The 19,330-nt window shown below is 41.7% G+C and overlaps 1 pseudogene; it reads right to left on the bottom strand.

The window, feature by feature from the left end:
* The window catches only part of LOC102979720 (TBC1 domain family member 17-like), a 99,231-nt pseudogene extending 80,204 nt beyond the window's left edge, over positions 1-19,027 (bottom strand).
* Positions 19,028-19,330: the final 303 nt, after the last annotated feature.

Here is a 19,330-nt window from a genome sequence, read left to right as displayed (position 1 = left end):
TGACTTTGGCACAGAGGTGCTTCTTCGTGAAACTGAAAAGAGCAAATTCAGTGGAGTTGGAAGCTAGATTGCAAAGGGTTGAAGAAGGAATGAATGTGAAGTGAAAAAAAGAGAAGCTGTGTATAGAGAAGTTGTAAAAACAAGCAAAGAAATGGTCTGATTGACAGTAAGGCAGATGATGGTGCAAGTGGGTCAATGGAGTTATTTATTTTAAGGATAAGAGGTTCTAAAGCATGTTGTATAGTGATGGGGATGACTCAGGGGAGAGAAGGAAAGAGGGAGAGAGGGAAGGAGGGAGGGAGGAGGAGGAAGGAGAAGGAGGAGAAGGAAAAGAAGAGGAGAGAGAAGGGGGAAGACTTTAAGTACAAAGTGCTTTAGAATGTATGGAGTTACAAGCACCAGTAGAAAAGAAGGCATTAAATTTGACCTCACTGAATTTGTGTGGGCAGAAAGGAAAGGTAACATCACTGGCAAAGGCACATTTGTAATACTTAAGATGGTACTTTGGTATGAAAAGTTAGTAGGATGGATTGATTGTAGCCATGGCTTTATTAGAGAAATAGTAGTACTAAAGACTGTAAATACCTAATTGGAGAGTGGTAAGGGAAGATCACTCAGTACAGGAATCTGTTCTACTACTGCCTTTGACAGACACCCATCCAGCTTCTGCTCAAAAGTGAGGGCAGATTTCAAAGACCCTAATATTTGAGTTAGCTTTGGGAGTTTATTATTTAGGCCATGGAGAGCCAGAGTGGATTTGAGAGGAAGGGGCTTGATGAAAATAGCTTCACAAGAGGGAGCATTTAGGAGGACGGGAGCAGGGAGGCTATGGAAGTAGAGAGGCCAGGTGGGAGGCCTGTGGGACAGAGGCCAACAAGAGTGGCAGCACTGGAATTGTAGAAGAAGGAAGGCAATATGGCAGATGACATTAAAGGCTGTAAGAGGAAGCATTTAAGACTGTTGGTATCTGGGAAGAAGAGTTAGGTATGGGAAAGAGTAAAATATGATATATATATTTTTAATCTTAGAGAAGTTATGACCAGGACAGGATAAGTTAGATTTTTTTTTATAAGTGATTTTTGAGCCAGTGAGACTAGATGGATATATAGAGAGAAAGTATGGAGAGAGAAGAGCAGGGAATAAAGGAGAAGGAGGAATGAGTAAAGGAGACAGAAAAGAACAGTGGGACAGAGACCAGAGTTTCAAGAAGAAGGTGTTCCTTGTGATCAAATACAACAGAGAGACAATTAGGTCCATACTGAAGATCACTAGTAATATATATCTGCTTAGTTTATAAAGTTCTTTCACAGTGATTCATTTCATTTACAAGTTTTAGGTCTTCTCAGTAATTCTCTGAGGAAGAGGTAGTAGGTATTCTCAGTTTCAGAAAATAGATTGGGTCAAGGTTACACGGCAGTTTCCATAGATCAGTGGCTCTCAAAATGAGGTTCCCAGGTCAGCAGCAGCAGCAGAACCTGGGAATTTGTTGGAAATGCAAATTCTTGGGCCCCATTCCAGATCTACTGAATCAGATACACTGAGGGTAGAGCCCAGCAATCTGTGTTTTAACAAGCTCTCCAGGTAATTCTGATGCACACTAAATTTGGGAACCACCAACGTCGATATAGCCAGCATGTGGTGGAGGGAAGACAGAGGCCAGAGGGTTAAAGAGTGAGTGGGAAGTAAAAAAGGAAGGCAGCTGGGGTGGTCACTTTCCCCAGTTAGGTCTGACCTCATTTCCTGATCTTGTGGTTGGAGGGTGCTCATTCAAGAACTCTGGATTCTGCTTTTTCAGTACTATCTTGACTTACATTTGACTATAAATCACTTTGTTAATGCATTTGTTCAGTGCTATTATAGTTGTGGGAGTACAGACTTTTCAATTAAAAATCAAATTTTATTAGTGGAAGTAAGAACCTCATTAAAAAAATTCTTATAGTGTGTAGCATAGTGATCAAAACCTATGCTTTCTTAATAAAGACTCACTAACATCTCTGTGCATCTAGAAACTACAATGTTCAGGCATAATCCTGCTATGGCTATTTAGGAAAAACATGAAAAAAGACTCATAGAACAGTCTTTTTTTTTTTTAACATCTTTATTGGAGTATAATTGCTTTAGAATGTTGTGTTAGTTTCTGCTGTATAACAAAGTGAATCAACTATACATATACATATATCCCCATATTTCCTCCCTCTTGAGTCTCCCTCTCATCCTCTCTATCCCACCCTTCTAGGTGGTCACAAAGCACCGAGCTGATCTCCCTATGCTACGTGGCTGCTTCCCACTAGCTATCTGTTTTACATTGGGTAGTGTATACATGTCCATGCCACTCTCTCACTTCGTCCCAACTTACCCTTCCCCCTCTGAAGCGATAAAGCCTAAACCAGGGTGGGAACCGGTCTTGGGGATACTTGGTGGTCCTGAGAATCTATTAAAGTTGACTGATGAGAGATGACTGTTAATTTGGCACAAATTAGCAAACTGATACAGCGTCAGTTCAGGGAGAGGTATTAAGAAACCTTTCCCCTTTAACAATTTGGTCTTCTCTACAGAAGAGAATAAACACATTTAACATGAATGTTTCCTATCTCTGCCCCTGTTTATCAGTAAGACTTTTCCTTGACCCAGTGTCAAAATGGGCAGTCTACTTTTTGTCTTGGACAACCAGCCATTGATCATTCAACCCCAAGTCCTTGGCCTTGACCTTCCCTCCTTGGCATTAATATCATTTCTCTTCTAACCTTCTTGGCTCCAGGCTCTAGCTGTAAAGCTTCCTATCTCTTTAGGATCTAAGACATCTGATTTCCTCTCTCTCCTTACAGACATGATTCTTCATCACTTAGGCTGAATGTCTTTGAGTGTTTTATTGTAGCTAAAAGAAGGAAGTAAACAGATTCTGAAGGTACCACTTCTGTACATCAGCTGTTTTTCTGCCCCCTATTTTGGTCAGGTATGTCCTCCAAAGTCCAAGAAGTCAGTCAGGGTAGGAACTACCACATTTCCTAGTCCTAAAATAACTTCTGCCTGAGAGAATTTTTGATTGACTAAGGGAAAAAAAAAAACCCTAAAAAAATGCTTTTGGCAATCTTCAACAGGACAGATGGAAATGTGCCTGGCAGGGTTTGATGTTCTAGGATGAAGTTTCCATCACCTTTTGTCTAGTCACAGAAGGTACTTTGGAGTAAGGAAAGGAAAACTGAGTTTGATGTGGGCTCATTTGGCTAGATATACACTAGTCGGACATGCAATTTTTTGGCATGTCTGCCTAGTGTTTTCTGTAGTAAATGGGGAGCTCAGTGAGCATTTGAAGGAGAAAACATAAGACCTCAACAATTGCAGCAGTGAAAAGAAAACATTAAAATAGGAAACCAAAACTCACATGTGTGCCTATAAATTTCTATAAATGTAGACAAAAACGTACTTATGGGCCAGACCAGAGACACAACTTAAGGAAAGACCTAGGTTAGATCAACTAAACAATGAATGCTATTGGCAGATTTACCAAGTTTAGGGGCTGAGCAAAGGTGTTCTGCAGCTTTTATTTTTGATGTGTGTTGTTAATTAATTAAACGCATGCAGCCTTCCTGCGAAGCAAATCAGTGTTCCTCATTTCATGTGTGAGGAAACAAGGGCGGAGAGGATAAATGACTTGCCATTTTGCCAACCAGTAGCATCCCCCCAGCCACATTGCTAGAATTTCCAGTGGGGTTTCAAAGAATGACTTTAATTTCAGATTTAGTCTGGGTTCATGCAAGGCCACTTAGGTGAAATTTTCAGGTCTCTGAAGTCATTCACTTGGTCCCACTTGGGAGGTTGATAATGGTCAGTAAGGGTTTACTAGGAAGGTGTGGGGTTTTAAGTGCTTCTCATAGTGACTTAAATTAGTACTTGTCTTGCTTTCTTAGTATAAACTTGCCATCCCTGAGTGCCACTTATGTGCTACACAGAACAAAGAGCGAGCTTGCTGGAAAATTAATTAATTCAATAATTGGTGGCAAAGGAACTTGAAAGCTTGCCAGACCAGCAGCCCAGTGTGAGTTGCAGCAACAGAATAGAAAAATACCTGAGGAATGAGTTTCATGTTTATTTTTTGGGTACTGTAATAATTAGCAATAAGGGAAAGGGGCTATTGAGAGCAAACACTATGGATTCAATTTTTCTCTGGCATGATGGGAGCTCTCCATGTAGAGTGACCCCCTATACAGGATGGAACACTCAGAGTGTATTGGTAGAAGAGGAAAGTAAGCAGATTGTCATGGGAAAGCTAACTGTGCCTTGGAAGCCTGGATCAATCCACATAAATTAGTGAGGACAGTGTGTCTCCTTATGCAAACTGTGCAGAGAGGGCACAGAAACTATAGCATCCACAGATGGAAATGGGGTTTAAGAACATCCGGAATTTGAAGGATAAGATGTCACTTATTGGCAGTGCTGGTGGGGTGGCAGGGAAGGAAGACAAGGAAAATCCAGTGTTAGGATTGAGACAGGCATGCCTGGAAGATGGGAATGATTAGAGTAGTGGGCAGTGGAAGATTCCAGGCGTGTGCTTCATTCCACAATCTGTAAATACAGAGATTATCACTCTTGCATTTTGCCAGTGGGAAAGGGAACTAATTAATTAGAGGAAAAGAGGATGTTACAGTATTGGGACATTTTGAATTTCAATGGAGAAGTTGTCAGAGTGTTTCAGAATGAGTCAGAAGGAGCTAAATGTTTAGGGGTGCATGGTTTGTGAGTGCATGATTCAGAGGGGGAATTTTATGTGCTAAAAATATCATTAAGTGGGCTTTCCTTTTTTTTTTTTTGAGTTCAAATTTTCCTAACTGGCAGCAAAATTCTAACATGATGTGATTATACTTAGGGAACTATGTTTTAAAGATCTGAAACTCAAATACTTTTATATATATATGAATTTTAACAGGGTCATTTCCTATAATGACCTTTCTTAAACGAACCTTGATAAAAACATCAGCAGGTGTTGAATGGCTGGATGAAGAAAATCATGTCAAGTTCTGAAGGGAGTTCAGAAAGGACTCAGTAAAGATATATTCATAACCTAAAGTCCTACTTTCAATATATATCAAAATACCCAAAGATTTCTATATTCTTTCTTCCTCTAAACTCTTTTGGGCTAGGGGTCTATCTTATGGGAATAATCCAGAATACGGAAAAAGTTAATGTACAATAGAAAACATTTTGAAAAACAAGAAGCAAACAGAATAATGTACAAATAAATGACAATACACCCATTTTGTAGAGCATGCTATTTATGTTCTATTAAACATCAATAAAATGATGGTTATGAAGACTATATAATGAATATGTAAAAAGCATAGAAACTTATGATTAATGGAACATTTAGGATAATAATAACTAACATTTATTTTGCACCTATTAGGTAATATCTCATTTTAAGTCCTTTAAAAGTTTTAACTCATTTAGTCATCACAACAATCTGAAGTGGTAATAGTATTATCACCCCCATTTTGCAAATGATGGAACCGAGATAGAGAGAGGCTAAGTAATTTTCCAAGATTAAACAACTAGAAAGAAGTAGAGTCACCTGGCCCCAGAGGCAGGATATAAAATTGGGTCTGTTATATGATTAAAACTATTTATAAAGCATATATGTGAAGAGAATACATTAATTCTAAAAAGTGAAAACACTTCTTATACACAACCATATTTCTGAAAGGCTATTATCTTCTGTGGTCCTCTAACTAACCATCTAGAAAAACATGATCTTGTTAGGGCTGAAGGTACTGAATGGATTGTGTGGCTCCTCTGGGAACATGTGCAGTGTTTTCCTGGCACTGCATGGGTAACCTGCAGGGGTATTAATATAGTTCCCCATTTGTTTTCTCTCTTGTGAATCCAGTTACACACAATTGGAGACCAGAAGAAGCGGCTGATATTGGTGTGGATAAAGCCAAACACAATTGTGCAAGTTGACACTAACTTTGGAGGACTTTGTGAGCCTGAACTTCAGACTCATATAAGACTATATTATGGTAATATTATTATATGGCATTTGATTGCTATTTACAGTTCAAAAATCATTTTCATCATCATCTCATTTGATTTTCACAAAAAGATTGCCTTTATTTTGCACATGAAGAAAGTGAGGTTCAAAGATCTCTCAAATTTCAGAGCCTGAATCCAAACCCTATTATTCTATTCTTTTATACAAAAATTGTGATCATACTATATGTGTGTACATATCTTTATATACATGGATGTGCATTACCTATCTACCTCATCTATCATTATTTATCTGTCCTGTTCTCCTGCAACTTGCTTTCCTCACCTAATAGTACATAATATTCATCTCTCTAAACTAAAATGTAAATCTGACTTGTTCTTCTGTAGTCGCATTATAACCTGTGACCAAATGGATGCATCAGTCTATTCAACCATTTCATTCTTGTGGATGAGTAGGTTGTTTCAAGTTTTTGCTATCACAAATACAATTGCAATAAACATCCTTGTATGTATGTCCTCATGTACTGGTACTTTAATTTTTACAGGGTTGATTCCCAGAAGCAAAACTGCTGAATCAAAGGATATGCGCTTTTAAAATTTTAATGTATCGTGTCAGATTCCTCTCCAAAAGACTGGGTTAAACACTTTCCCACTGATGATGTCTGGAAGTGCCTGCTTGTCTGCACCCTCACCAGCACTGGGAATTGTCACTCCAGTCTCTTACAGGATCAATCCTGGTGTTCTGATTTTAAATCTAGGTCTCTGTCTTTTCAATTAAGATGTCTCAAATAACAGAGACTTTGGGCAGATTTTTTTTTTTTTAACGGTTATCTTTAGGAGATTATTCACAATCTAATAGGCTTGGGTTCTGTTAAGATGCTGCTTTTGGCCTCAGCCACTGCTTTGTATACACACAACATATCAATAAATAATAACCATTATGGTCGAACATTAGAGTTGACAGTGTAGTAAGTTATGAACAAATCTCCTCATTAGCAGCACTATTGTTTTGGTGTTTGCAGCAATCTAGTAGTCACAGCTAAGTTGAAACAAGAGCCATTATGTATGTAAGACATTTTTAGCTCATTTACTCTGAACTCACTTTGCATACAAGAGCACTTTGCCCACACCATATGGTGTAATGTCACAACAAGATGCAAATTGAAGTGAAGAGGAATAGGACCTCTTTGACATGAGAGTGTATGTGCTTGGATGCTTGTGGCTTTAGAACTGAGTTAACAATTGTTTCTGAATAGATTCAGATTTTAGTTTCCGTCTGAGTGACTCACATATTTTCTTGTTGTTAAAATGGAAGGGCCACTGTCCTAATATATTTATGTATGTCTGTGTTTGCTGATTAGTCAAGAGTTGGAATTGTGACTTGCATCACTGTACTTAATTTCCCTTTTAAAAAATTCCTGTCAAATATCTCACAAGCTGAGGTTGGGGACTTAATTAATTTGAGTGCTGGATTGGGCAACCGTTAGCTTATCTGGCATCCTTTTACCTTTTTCTAGTAATGGCACCTGATTTTACTCTGGGGACCCTCCCTCCTCAGCTCCTTCAGTCTGTGAGGATGGGGCTCAAGTGTAGCACCTTCCTCCACTCCAGATTGAATACATTATGTCCCTTTGGTATGTGGTTGGTTCAAGGGTGAGCATGTAACCTAGTTCAGGACAATGACACTCAATTCTGGGACACTTCTTAGAATTATGGTGAAGAGACAATTTCTCTGTGCAGTGACTGCTAGCTCTAGGATGAGGTAAGCCTGAGCTACAAGGTCCCCATGAGGACAGGGTCTACCTAAGAATGATGCCAACCCAGGAGGTTTGCAGAGCCAACAGGTGGAGAGAAACTAAGGCCTAATACCCCTGGAGCCCCTGGCTCAGTTTTCTGTGGACTTTAGCATTTTGTGAGCCAACAATTTCCCTCCCTCTCCTTATTTTTAACTTTACCCATTTTGAGTTGAACAACTGCCTTTACTTACATCCAAATGAATCCTAACTGATTTAGGTTTTTAAATTGTTTTAATTTTTCTTTTTTTTAATTTTTTTTTTTGGTTTTGATTTTTCTATTGCATTGTTTGTATGATTTTCCAGTGGCTTCACTGTTTCACTGCATAACCAAAGGTATTTTAAAACTATTTATAATGCAAAGTATTAATCAGATTAAGAAAAGAAACATAGGAGCTGAGAGATGAGCTTCTCTTTGTACGTTCCACAAACAAAAAAAGTTAGTGTCTCTTGTTTCTCTAGTTAGTTTGTTTAGCACATTTTTAGGTCAAACGTTGGCATCTGAGTTTCCTTCCTTCTTGGTCAAAAGTAACAACTTCATGGAATTTTTTTAGGTTTTTAGTTCTTCAGATAATAGCACACAGAAGCTTATTACTGTGTAGCACATTAAATATTGCCCTGGGGGCTGAGAATAGAGCAAAAGCTACTGAGAGCCCTGACTGAAGCCAGTTCCCTTTTGGGGGAATCATTCAGTTGAATCACGAATGATTTCTTAGCTTGCCCTTTATTGAGTCTTGTTCCAGACACCTAAAGCACAGTTTGGAAATTAATATTCTTTCTTCTGAGAAGAGATAGATTACATGTTAACTGTCTTATAAGAGTTAATAAGAATTTTTATTGTTTTAGAAATAAGGCATAAGGGTGGGTGGGGAAGACAGTATATTTTCCTCCAAACAGAGCTAAGGGAGGGCAAGTCATCCTCTGTTTAAACCTCATTCTGAAAAATATTTTTTTCAACAAGAGGAGCCACAGAACATGGTACTTCCCTGGCAGTCTAGTAAAGACTCCGTGCTTCTGCTGCAGGGGGCATGGGTTCTATCCCTGGTTGATGTGGCCAAAAAAACAAAAAACAAAAAGACCCCCACAAAACAAACATTTCTCCAATAGTCTCATGGAGATTACATGTGGAGTCAAGACTGGGAGTCACCTGAAGCACAGACATATGGGCAAGAACTGCACTATAGGACCATGCACATTGAAAAAGAAGTCTTTCCTGAGTTGAAACACTGTAAAACATACTGGAGGAAGCAAACATTCTTAGAAATACCATTGCTATAAACTCTATACTTAAACCATGTCCTATGCAAGGCAAAAGCAAAGATTAAAAATTGTCTGGAATTAGAAATAAGGGAACTTATATGAGGAAATGACACAGGCATGACAAGGATAGTGTGGAGCCCACAGAGTATGATGGACAGTGTAAGGAGAGACCTGGACAGGAACTTTAGAGCAGAGACATTTCTCTCAGCCCTGCTTGGCTAAGTCTTCACCAATTTTCTTTTTTTTTTTTTTGGTGGGGGGAGGGGTGGGCGTTAAACATGAGTTTTTCTTTCTCACAGAACAATCTGGTGGGCAGGGTCCCAAGAGTGAGCAGCTCTGCAGGCCCTTCCGTCTCGGTTATGTCCGGGATGTGTTCCCGCACATCTACTAAGTGGCGGTCGCACCTTAACACCCCCATCCTTACTCCTTCAAAAGCCCCAAACTCAGGCAGGTAAGGGAGCCCTGTCTCCACGACCCCCACCACTCACCTCTGGCCTCCTCTTAAACCTTATTGACCGGATCAGGGTCACGTGGCCAGACGTCAACCCTACTGAGGGGTCAGAGGGGACTAGGAGCCACCATGCCTCCCCATCCAGGCCCAAGCCAACACGATGGCTCAGCAGGCCCAGGAGGGTTCGGAGTTCGCACCTTCCTCCCCCTCCTCCGGCAGGATCTCGGGGCTGCCGTTCGGTCTTCCTGCGGGCCCGTGTCCTTGGGGGGCGGCGGAGCTGGTGGGGCACGGGTACGGGGCAGCGGGGAGTCTGGAGCGAGAGCCTGTGGTGCTCTGAGGACGGCCCAGACCTAGGACCTCCTGCATGTGGTGGGGCAGCTCACCGAGGGCTGGGGGTCAGGGAGCGAAAAGTCAGAGGTTTGATGGGGCCTGGGGGCTATCGTGAGGGGTCAGGGACTCACCGGGCAGGTTGTTGGTGGCGGGTAGAGCGCCTCGGACAGTGTCGGCACGTCTTCCAAGCTCAGCTTCGTGGTCAGCTAGTCCGTGTGCTTGAGGGTCTCCCTGGAGCCGAAGCCAGAAGGCATGAGGTGTCCCGCTCCACGTCCAGGACGGCGCAGGCCACCAGCAGGTGCAGACTGGGGCCAGGGCGCCCTGTCCACAGCGCCTCCCACGGCCGAAGGACTTCCGGGAAGGGGCATTCCCTCTTGACCCAGAGGAGCAGCTACCGGAAGCAGAAGCAGAGAGAGCCGGAGTCGGGGGAGTCCAGGAAGTCTCAGAGCGGCGGATCCAGCACCTTCAGGGGCAGCAGGAGTTGTCGCTTCAGTATCTCCTCAGAGTTCTGGAGCACGAGCTCCGTGATGCCACAAAAACAGCGGAAGGCATCCTCCTCGTCCTGAGAGCCGTAGCGGATCGGGAAGAGAAGGTCACTCCTGCCCTGGACGTAGCCGAGCTCGTCATGGTACAGGCAGTCGGGGAGGAGAATGTTCCGCAGGCCCAGCCCTGGGTTCTCGCGACCCTCGAAGAATTTGTTGGTTCTATGAGAGCGGCTCTCACTCTCCCCTCTGGCCATGAGGCTGCGGTATCCATGAGGCGGTGAGTTCCTCTACCCCTGCCCGGGCCTCACGGATTTCCACGGCAGCTTCAGGTGGAAATCCTCGTCGGTTTTCATGTGCACGTGGGCCTTGCGCTCCTTGGCAGAGCCCTCCCAGCTGAGGTACCGCAGGAGGAACCGCCAAGCCTGGCACGGTAGGCTGGGGCTCAGACCCTGGGGGACGCCGCCCTCGCCACGACGCCACCCGCCGGCCCTGCCCAGCTCTCCCCGAGGGGGTACTCGGCTCCTCACTCCTGAGAAGAGCCAGGGTCTCAGCTCAGGGACCTGCTGCAGGAGGCCCTCGGAGCACACGTGGTGGGCTCACTCCTCCCCTGTGACCCGAGGCGTCCACTCCACAGCGGCCGCGGCCCCAGCTCCACACCGGAAGTGGCCTGCAACCCAGGTGGGGCCTGCAACCCAGGTGGGGCGCGTATTCAGAGGTCGGAAGAGGGTCGTGGGAGGCCCTGTCCAGGTGTGGCTGCAGGCCTACCCTGAAGAAGTTGGTCACGCCGGAGAAGCCGCTGAAGGCGGTGCAGTAGGAATCCTGGAGGAAGCGAGACACCATGTGGGAGCTGTCCTGGTCAAAGAGCTGGAGGTGGTGGAAGGAGTTGGAGAGGGCCGGGGAGGTGTAGGGGGAGACGAGGTAGAGGTGGCGGTTCTGTGGGGAGCTGGCCAACAGCTGGTGACGGCTGAAGACACAGAGCAGGGCGCTGGTGCCCCACGGTGGACATGCAGGGCAGGCGGGGAGCCTGTGGCCTGTGTGACCAGGACCAGGCAGGCCCAGCTGGGGCCGGACTTTGAATGGCGGATGGCCTTGAGCTCCCCCAGACTTACACACTAAGAAGACCAGGGCACCCCTGCGGGAGCTGGGCTCTGCACCTCTCGTGGCTCTGAGTGGCCGGGCCGCGGCTGACCTGTGCTGATGACTGCCCTCTGTGGGGTTCATAGCCGGGGTCAAAGGTCAGTTCCTCCTCAGAAGTTCAGGAGTCATCCCCACTGGCGTCCTTCTTGGAGAAGAGGATTTGAGTGGAATCTCCAGCCTCTCTACAGGAGCCCAGTGCAGGAGGATGTCATTTGTCCTTCTCCACAGCACGTTTGACGCGGTCCACGAGGGAGTCCGGGTCTTGGTGCTTCTTGGTGTGCAGGTACGTGCCTCTTTACCAATTTTTTGATGAGTGGAGCGGACGTAAAGGAAAAATATTTGTAGAATAAGTAGAACTGGCCGTATACTATGTTAGGTAGTTCTGGGTCAGATGCACATTATGTTTTCTTTTGTATGACTTTTGCTTAGGTTAAATGTATAGAACACTGCCTATAGTTCTTATTCCACAGGAAGGAATTTATCGTTGTTGTTAATCGTTTGTAGTTTCCATGAAATCTTTAGCCTGATGCATCTCTCCTAAGTGGTACGGTTAAGATCCTAATGCTCAGTGTGGGTAGACAAGAAAAGCACACTCCTGGTGGATCGGATGGTCTTGCTGAGGTGATTTCCATGTGGTTGTGCCTCTTGAGCAATCCTGCCAAACAGAGTATTCCAGGAGGTAGTAGGCTTTGTATTTCCAAAGCCACAGATCTGGGCATGTACTAAGCCAACTCCACGGATGCTCATTTAAATAGCTAAACTGATTGGTACAAGAAAGTCTCCCTAGTGATACCTGTGCATCTCCTCTATTCATATGGCTCTCTTCTTCGTCAGTTTCCCCCCATTTTTTTTTTATTGTGGTAAAATGTACAAAATGTAGAATTTACCATCTTAACCATTTTTAAGTGTTCAGTTCATTGGTATTAAATACATTCATAATGTTGTGCAACCATCACCACCATCCATCTCCAAGGCTCTTTTCAGCTTCTAAAACTGAAACTCCATACCCATTAAACAATAACTCCCTATTCCTTCCCCCTTCCAGCCCCTGGGAACTACCATTCTACTTTCTGTCTCTATGATTTGTCTTTTTTTGGTCTGGCTGTCTTCTTGATAACACTGTAACTGGTCAGGGAGACTACTGCAGGGGTGGGCGGGGGAGTCAGTCACAATATATGGAGCTGTAGTTTTGAAAAGCAGCAAGGAAGAATGGGACCTGTACTCTGTCAAGCATCCAGTACAGTTAGTTGGATCACCTTGCACAAGTTCTTTAAGCACTCTGGCCTCAGTTTCCTCATTTGCAAAATGGGGACAATAACAGTACTTACCACATATGATTTTTATGAGGAAGAAGTGGATTAATACATATAAAATATACAGAGCAGTACCTGGCACATCCTAAGCATGAAATAAATTTTAGTGATAGTGATCTCTCATTAGGATAATTGTTGCTGGTTAAATTAGCCAGTTCAAGCAGAAAGTGAAGTTATAGCTGACACAGCCCCACCAGGCTGTGTGGGACTAGAGACTCAGCTGTGAGGATAGTTTGGTTGTTCCAATGGCCTATATACTATTTCATGTTTATGTCAGCTTTTTCATTTTGTGTAGACTTGCAATATTATTTTCTGTTGAAAGCACCCTATGGCAGTGTGAAGGATACAAATAAATCAGCACTTCTCATGTGGAAGGGAACCCATGAGTTCATCACTGAGATTAACAGTCATGTTAGTGATGATATCATTGCCTAGAAAATTTTGGCTGTTACCAGAGAAAGTATCCAAGGAGCTGAGCTATTATTAAATTGCTATTATAGAAATTGATATTTTCTTTTTTTAATATCTTTATTGGAATATAATTGCTTTACAATGTTGTGTTAGTTTCTGCTGTACAATAAAGTGAATCAGCTATATGTATACATATATACTCATATACCCTCCCTCTTGAACCTCCCTCCCACCCTCCCTATCCACCCCTCTAGGTCATCATAAAGCACCGAGCTGATCTCCCTGTGCTATGCAGCAGCTTCCCACTAGCCATCCATTTTACATTTGGTAGTGTATATATATCAGTGCTACTCTCTCACTTTGTCCCAGCTTCCCCGTCCCCCACTGTGTCCTCAAGTCCATTCTCTACGTCTGCGTCTTTATTCCTGCCCTGCCACTATGTTCATCAGTACGGGGTTTTTACATTCTATATATATGCATTAGCATAGGGTATTTGTTTTTCTCTTTCTGACTTATTTCACTCAGTATGAGAGACTCTAGGTCCATCCACCTCATTGCAGATAACTCAATTTCGTTCCTTTTTATGGCTGAGTAATATTCCATTGTATATATGAGTCACATCATCTTTATCCATTCATCTGTCAATGAACATTTAGGTTGCTTCCATGTCTTGGTTATTGTAAATAGTGCTGCAGTGAGCATTGTGGTACATGTATCTTTTTGAATTATGGTTTTCTCAGGGTATATGCCCAGTGGTGGGATTGGTGGGTCATATGGTAGTTCTACTTCTAGTTTTTTAAGGAACCTCCATACTGTTCTCCATAGTGGCTGTATCAATTTACATTCCCACCAACAGTGCAAGAGGGTTCCCTTTTCTCCACACCCTCTCCAGCATTTATTGTTTCTAGATTTTTTGATGATGGCCATTCTGACTGGTATGAGGTGATACCTCATTGTAGTTTTGATTTGCATTTCTCTAATGATTCGTGGTGTTGAGCATCTTTTCATGTGTTTCTTGGCCATCTGTGTGTCTTCTTGGGAGAATAGTCTATTTCGGTCATCTGCCTATTTTTGGATTGGGTTGTTTGTTTTTTTGATATTGAGCTGCATGAGCTTCTTGTATATTTTGGAGATTAATCCTTTGTCAGTTGCTTTGTGTGCAAATATTTGCTCCCATTCTGAGGGTTGTCTTTTCATCTTGTTTATAGTTTCCTTTCCTGTGCAAAAACTTTTAAGTTTCTTTAGGTCCAATTTGTTTATTTTTGTTTTTATTTCCATTACTCTAGGAGGTGGGTCAAAAAGGACCTTGCTGTGATTTATGTCATAGAGTGTTCTGCCTATGTTTTCCTCTAAGAGTTTTATAGTGACTGGCCTTCCATTTAGGTCTTTAATCCATTTTGAGTTTATTTTTATGTATGGTGTTAGGGAGTGTTCTAATTTCATTCTTTTACATGTACTTGTCCAGTTTTCCAAGCTCTACTTATTGAAGAGGCTGTCTTTTCTCCATTGTATATTTTTGCTTCCTTTGTCAAAGATAAGGTGACCACATGTGCATGGGTTTATCTCTGGGCTTTCTGTCCTGTTCCATTGATCTATATTTCTGTTTTTGTGCCAGTACCATACTGCCTGGTTACTGTAGCTTTGTAGTATAGTCTGAAGTGAGGGAGCCTGATTCCTCCAGCTCCGTTTTTCTTTCTCAACATTGCTTTGGCTGTTCGGGGTTTTTTGTGATTCCATACAAATTGTAAAATTTCTTTTTCTAGTTCTGTGAAAAATGCTGTTGGTAATTTGATAGGGATTGCATTGAATGTGTAGATTGCTTTGGGTAGTGTAGTCATTTTCACAATGTTGATTCTTACAATCCAAGAGCATGGTATATCTCTCCATCTGTTTGTATCGTCTTTGATTTCTTTCATCAGTATTTTATAGTTCTGGGTGCAGGTCTTTTGCCTCCTTAGGTAGGCTTATTCCTAGATATTTTATTGTTTTTGTTGCAGTGGCAAATGGGAATGCTTCCTTAATTTCTCTTTCTGATTTTTCATTGTTAGTGTATAGGAATGCAAGATATTTCTGTGAATTAATTTCGTATCCTGCTACTTTACCAAATTCATTGATTAGCTCTAGTAGTTCTCTGGTGGCATCTTTAGGATTTTCTATGTAGAGTGTCATGTCATCTGCAAACAGTGACAGTTTTACTTCTTCTTTTCCAGTTTGGATTCCTTTTCTTTCTTTTTCTTTTCTGATTGCCATGGCTAAAACTTCCAAAACTATGTTGAATAAAAGTGGTGAGAGTGGACAACCTTGTCTTATTACTGACCTTAGAGGAAATGGTTTCAGTTTTTCACCATTGAGAATGATGTTGGCTGTGGGTTTGTCATATATGGCTTTTATTATGATAAGGTAGCTTCCCTCTATGTCCACTTTATGGAGAGTTTTTACCATAAGTGGGTGTTGAATTTAGTCAAAAGCTTTTTGTGCATCTATTGAGATGATCATATTGTTTTTATCCTTTGGTTAATATCGTGTATCACATTGATTGATTTGCATATATTGAAGAATCCTTGCATTCCTGGGATAAACCCCATTTGATCATGGTGTATGATCCTTTTAATGTGCTGTTGGATTCTGTTTGCTAGTAGTTTGTTGAGGATTTTTGAATCTATGTTTATCTGTGATATTGGCCTTTAATTTTCTTTTTTTGTGATATCTTTGTCTGCTTTTGGTATCAGGGTGATGGTAGTCTCGTAGAATGTGTTGGGAGTGTTCCTCCTTCTGCTATATTTTGGAAGAGTTTTAGAAGGATCTGTGTTAGCTCTTCTCTAAATGTTTGATAGAATTTGCCTGTGAAGCCCTCTGGTCCTGTCCATTTTATTGGCATACAGTTGCTTGTAGTAGTCTTTCATGATCCTTAGTATTTCTGCAGTGTCAGTTGTTGCTTCTCCTTTTTCATTTCTAATTCTGTTGATTTGAGTCTTCTCCCTTTTTTTCCTGATGAGTCTGGCTAATGGTTTATCAGTTGTGTTTATCTTCTCAAAGAACCAGCTTTTTAAATTGATTTTTGCTATTGTTTCCTTCATTTCTATTTCATTTATTTCTGCTCTGATATTTATGATTTCTTTCCTTCTAACTTTTTTTGTTTGTTTGTTTTTTATTCTTTCTCTAATTGCTTCAGGTGTGAGGTTAGGTTGTTTATTTAAGACTTTTCTTGTTTCTTGAGGTAGGGTTGTATTGCTATAAACTTCCCTCTTAGAACTGCTTTTGCTGCATTCCATAGGTTTTGGCTTGTTATATTTTCATTGTCATTTATTTCTAGGTATTTTTTATTTCCTCTTTGGTTTTTTCAGTAATATCTTGGTTGTTTAGTTGTGTATTGTTTAGCCTCCATATGTTTGTATTTTTTACAGTGTTTTTCCTGTAATTTGATATCTAGTCTTATAGCATTGTGGTCAGAAAAGATGCTTGATGAGATTTCAGTTTCCTTAAATTTACCAGGGCTTGATTTGTGACCTAAGATGTGATCTATCCTGGAGAATGTTCCATGTGTACTTGAGAATAAAGTGTATTCTGTTGTTTTTGGATGAAATGTTCTATAAAATATCAATTAAGTCCATCTGGTCTAATGTGTCATTTAAAGCTTGTGTTTTCTTATTTATTTTCATTTTGGGTGATCTGTCCATTGGTGAAAGTGGGGTGTTAAAGTCCTCTACTATTATTGTGTTATTGTCAATTTCCCCTTTTATGGCTGTTAGCATTTGCCCTATGTATTGAGGTGCTCCTGTGTTGGGTGCCTAGATATTTACAATTGTTATATGTTCTTCTTGGATTGATCCCTTGATCATTATGTAGTGTCCTTCCTTGCCTCTTGTAATAGTCTTTATTTTAAAGTCTCTTTTGTCTGATATAAGAATTGCTACTCCAGATTTCTTTTGATTTCCATTTGCATGGAACATCTTTTTCCGTCCCCTCACTGTCTGCCTGTATGTGTCCCTAGGTCTGAAGTGGGTCTCTTGTAGACAGCATGTATATGGGTCTTCTTTTTGTATCCATTCAGCCAGCCTATGTCTTTTGGTTGGAGCATTTAATTCATTTACATTTCAGGTAATTATTGATATGTATAATCCTATTACCATTTTCTTAATTGTTTTGGGTTTGTTTTTGTACATCTTTTCCTTCTCTTGTGTTTTCTGTCTAGAGAAGTTTCTTTAGCATTTGTTGTAAAGCTGGTTTGGTGGTGCTGAATTCTCTTAGCTTTTGCTTGTCTGTAAAGCTTTTGATTTCTCCGTTGAATCTGAATGAGATCCTGTATGGGTAGAGTAATCTTGGTTGTAGGTTTTTTCCTTTCATCACTTTAAATATATCTTGCCACTCCCTTCTGACCTGTAGAGTTTCTGTTGAAACATCAGCTGTTAACCTTATGGGGATTCCCTCGTATATTATTTGTTGCTTTTCCCTTGCTGCTTTTAATACTTTTTCTTCATCTTTAATTTTTGTTAGTTTGATTAATATGTGTCTCAGCATATTTCTCCTTGGGTTTGTCCTGTTTGGGACTCTCTGCACTGCCTGGACTTCATTGACTATTTCCTTGCCCATTTTAGGGAAGTCTTTGACTATAATCTCTTCAAATATTTTTTTACACCCTTTCTTTGTTTCTTCTTCTGGCACACCTATGATTTGAGTGTTGGTGTGCTTAATGTTGTCCCAGGGATCTCTGAGACTGTCCTCCATTCCTTTTTTAAAAAAATAAATTTATTATTAACTTTATTTTTGGCTGCATTGGGTCTTCGTTGCTGCACGCAGGCTTTCTCTGGTTGTGGCGAGTGGGGGCTACTCTTCATTGTGCTGCTTGGGCTTCTCATTGCTGTGGCTTCTCTTGTTTCAGAGCACGGGCTGTAGGTGATCGGGCTTCAGTAGTTGCAGTGTGTGGCCTCAGTAGTTGTGGCTTGCAGGCTGGAAAAAGGAAGGCTCAGTACTTGTGGTGCATGGGCTTAGTTGCTCCGTGGCATGTGGGATCCTCCCAGACCAGGGATCGAACCCGTGTCCCCCGCATTGGCAGGTGGATTCTTAACCACTGCTCCAAGAGGGAAGTCCCTGTCCTCCATTCTTTTCGTTCTTTTTTCTTTATTCTGCTTTGTGGCAGTTATTTCACCATTGTATCTTCTAGCTCACTTATCCATTCTTGTGCCTCAGTTATTCTGCTATTGATTCCTTCTAGAGTATTTTAAATTTCAGTTATTGTGTTGTTCATTACTGTTTGCTCTTTAGTTCTTCTAGGCCCTTGTTAAATATTTCTTTTATTTTCGCTATTTCTGAGATTTTGGATTATCTGTACTATCATTACTCTGAATTCTTTCTCAGGTAGTTTGCCTTTTTCCTCTTCATTTATTTGGTCTTGTGGGTTTTTATCTTGCTCCTTTGCCTGAAAGATATTTCTCTGTGTTCTCATTTTATCTCATTTACAGTACTGAGGTCTCCTTTCCCTAGGCTACAGTGTTTTAGTTCATCTTGTTTCTGTTCTCTGCCCCTGGTGGTGAGGTTGGTCCAGTGGCTTGCATAGGGTTCCTGATGGGAGGGACTGGTGCCCGCATTCTGGTGGGTGGAGCTGAGTCTTTTCCCTCTGATGAGCATGGCAGTGTCTGTTGGTGTGTTTTGGGGTGTCTGTGAGCTTAGTATGACTTTAGGTAGTCTGTGTGCTGGTGGGTGGATTTATGTTTCTTTCTTGTTTGTTGTTTGGTGTGAGGCGTCCAGCACTGGGAGCTGCTGGCAGTTGGGTGGAGCCAGGTCTCAGATTCAGATAGAGGCCTCCGTGAGAACTCTCAGTGATTAATCTTACCTGGGGCTGGGAATTGCCTTGTGGTCCAGCATCCTGGACTCAGTGCTCCCACCCCAGAACCTGAGGCCTGACTTCCAGTCAAGGAACCAAGACCCCGAAAGTCGTTCGTCCTGGCAATAAAGGGGATTTAAAAAAAAAAAAAAGAAGACTAACAAAACTCCAGGCAAATGGTAAAAAGTAAAATCAAACAAACAAAAACAGAAACAAGGAAACACACACACACACGCAAAAGAAACAAAAACAGAACCAAATAAAACAAAAAGCAAGAGAACAACCAGGGAAACAAAAGAACACAGAATGAAATCAAAAAATTAAAAAGAAAACTGACAAAAACA

The sequence above is a fragment of the Physeter macrocephalus genome, chromosome 2 (assembly GCF_002837175.3).
Source record: "Physeter macrocephalus isolate SW-GA chromosome 2, ASM283717v5, whole genome shotgun sequence".
Taxonomy (NCBI): domain Eukaryota; kingdom Metazoa; phylum Chordata; class Mammalia; order Artiodactyla; family Physeteridae; genus Physeter; species Physeter macrocephalus.
Note: the sequence above shows the minus strand (reverse complement) of the source record. Positions and strands in the feature narration are given on the sequence as shown.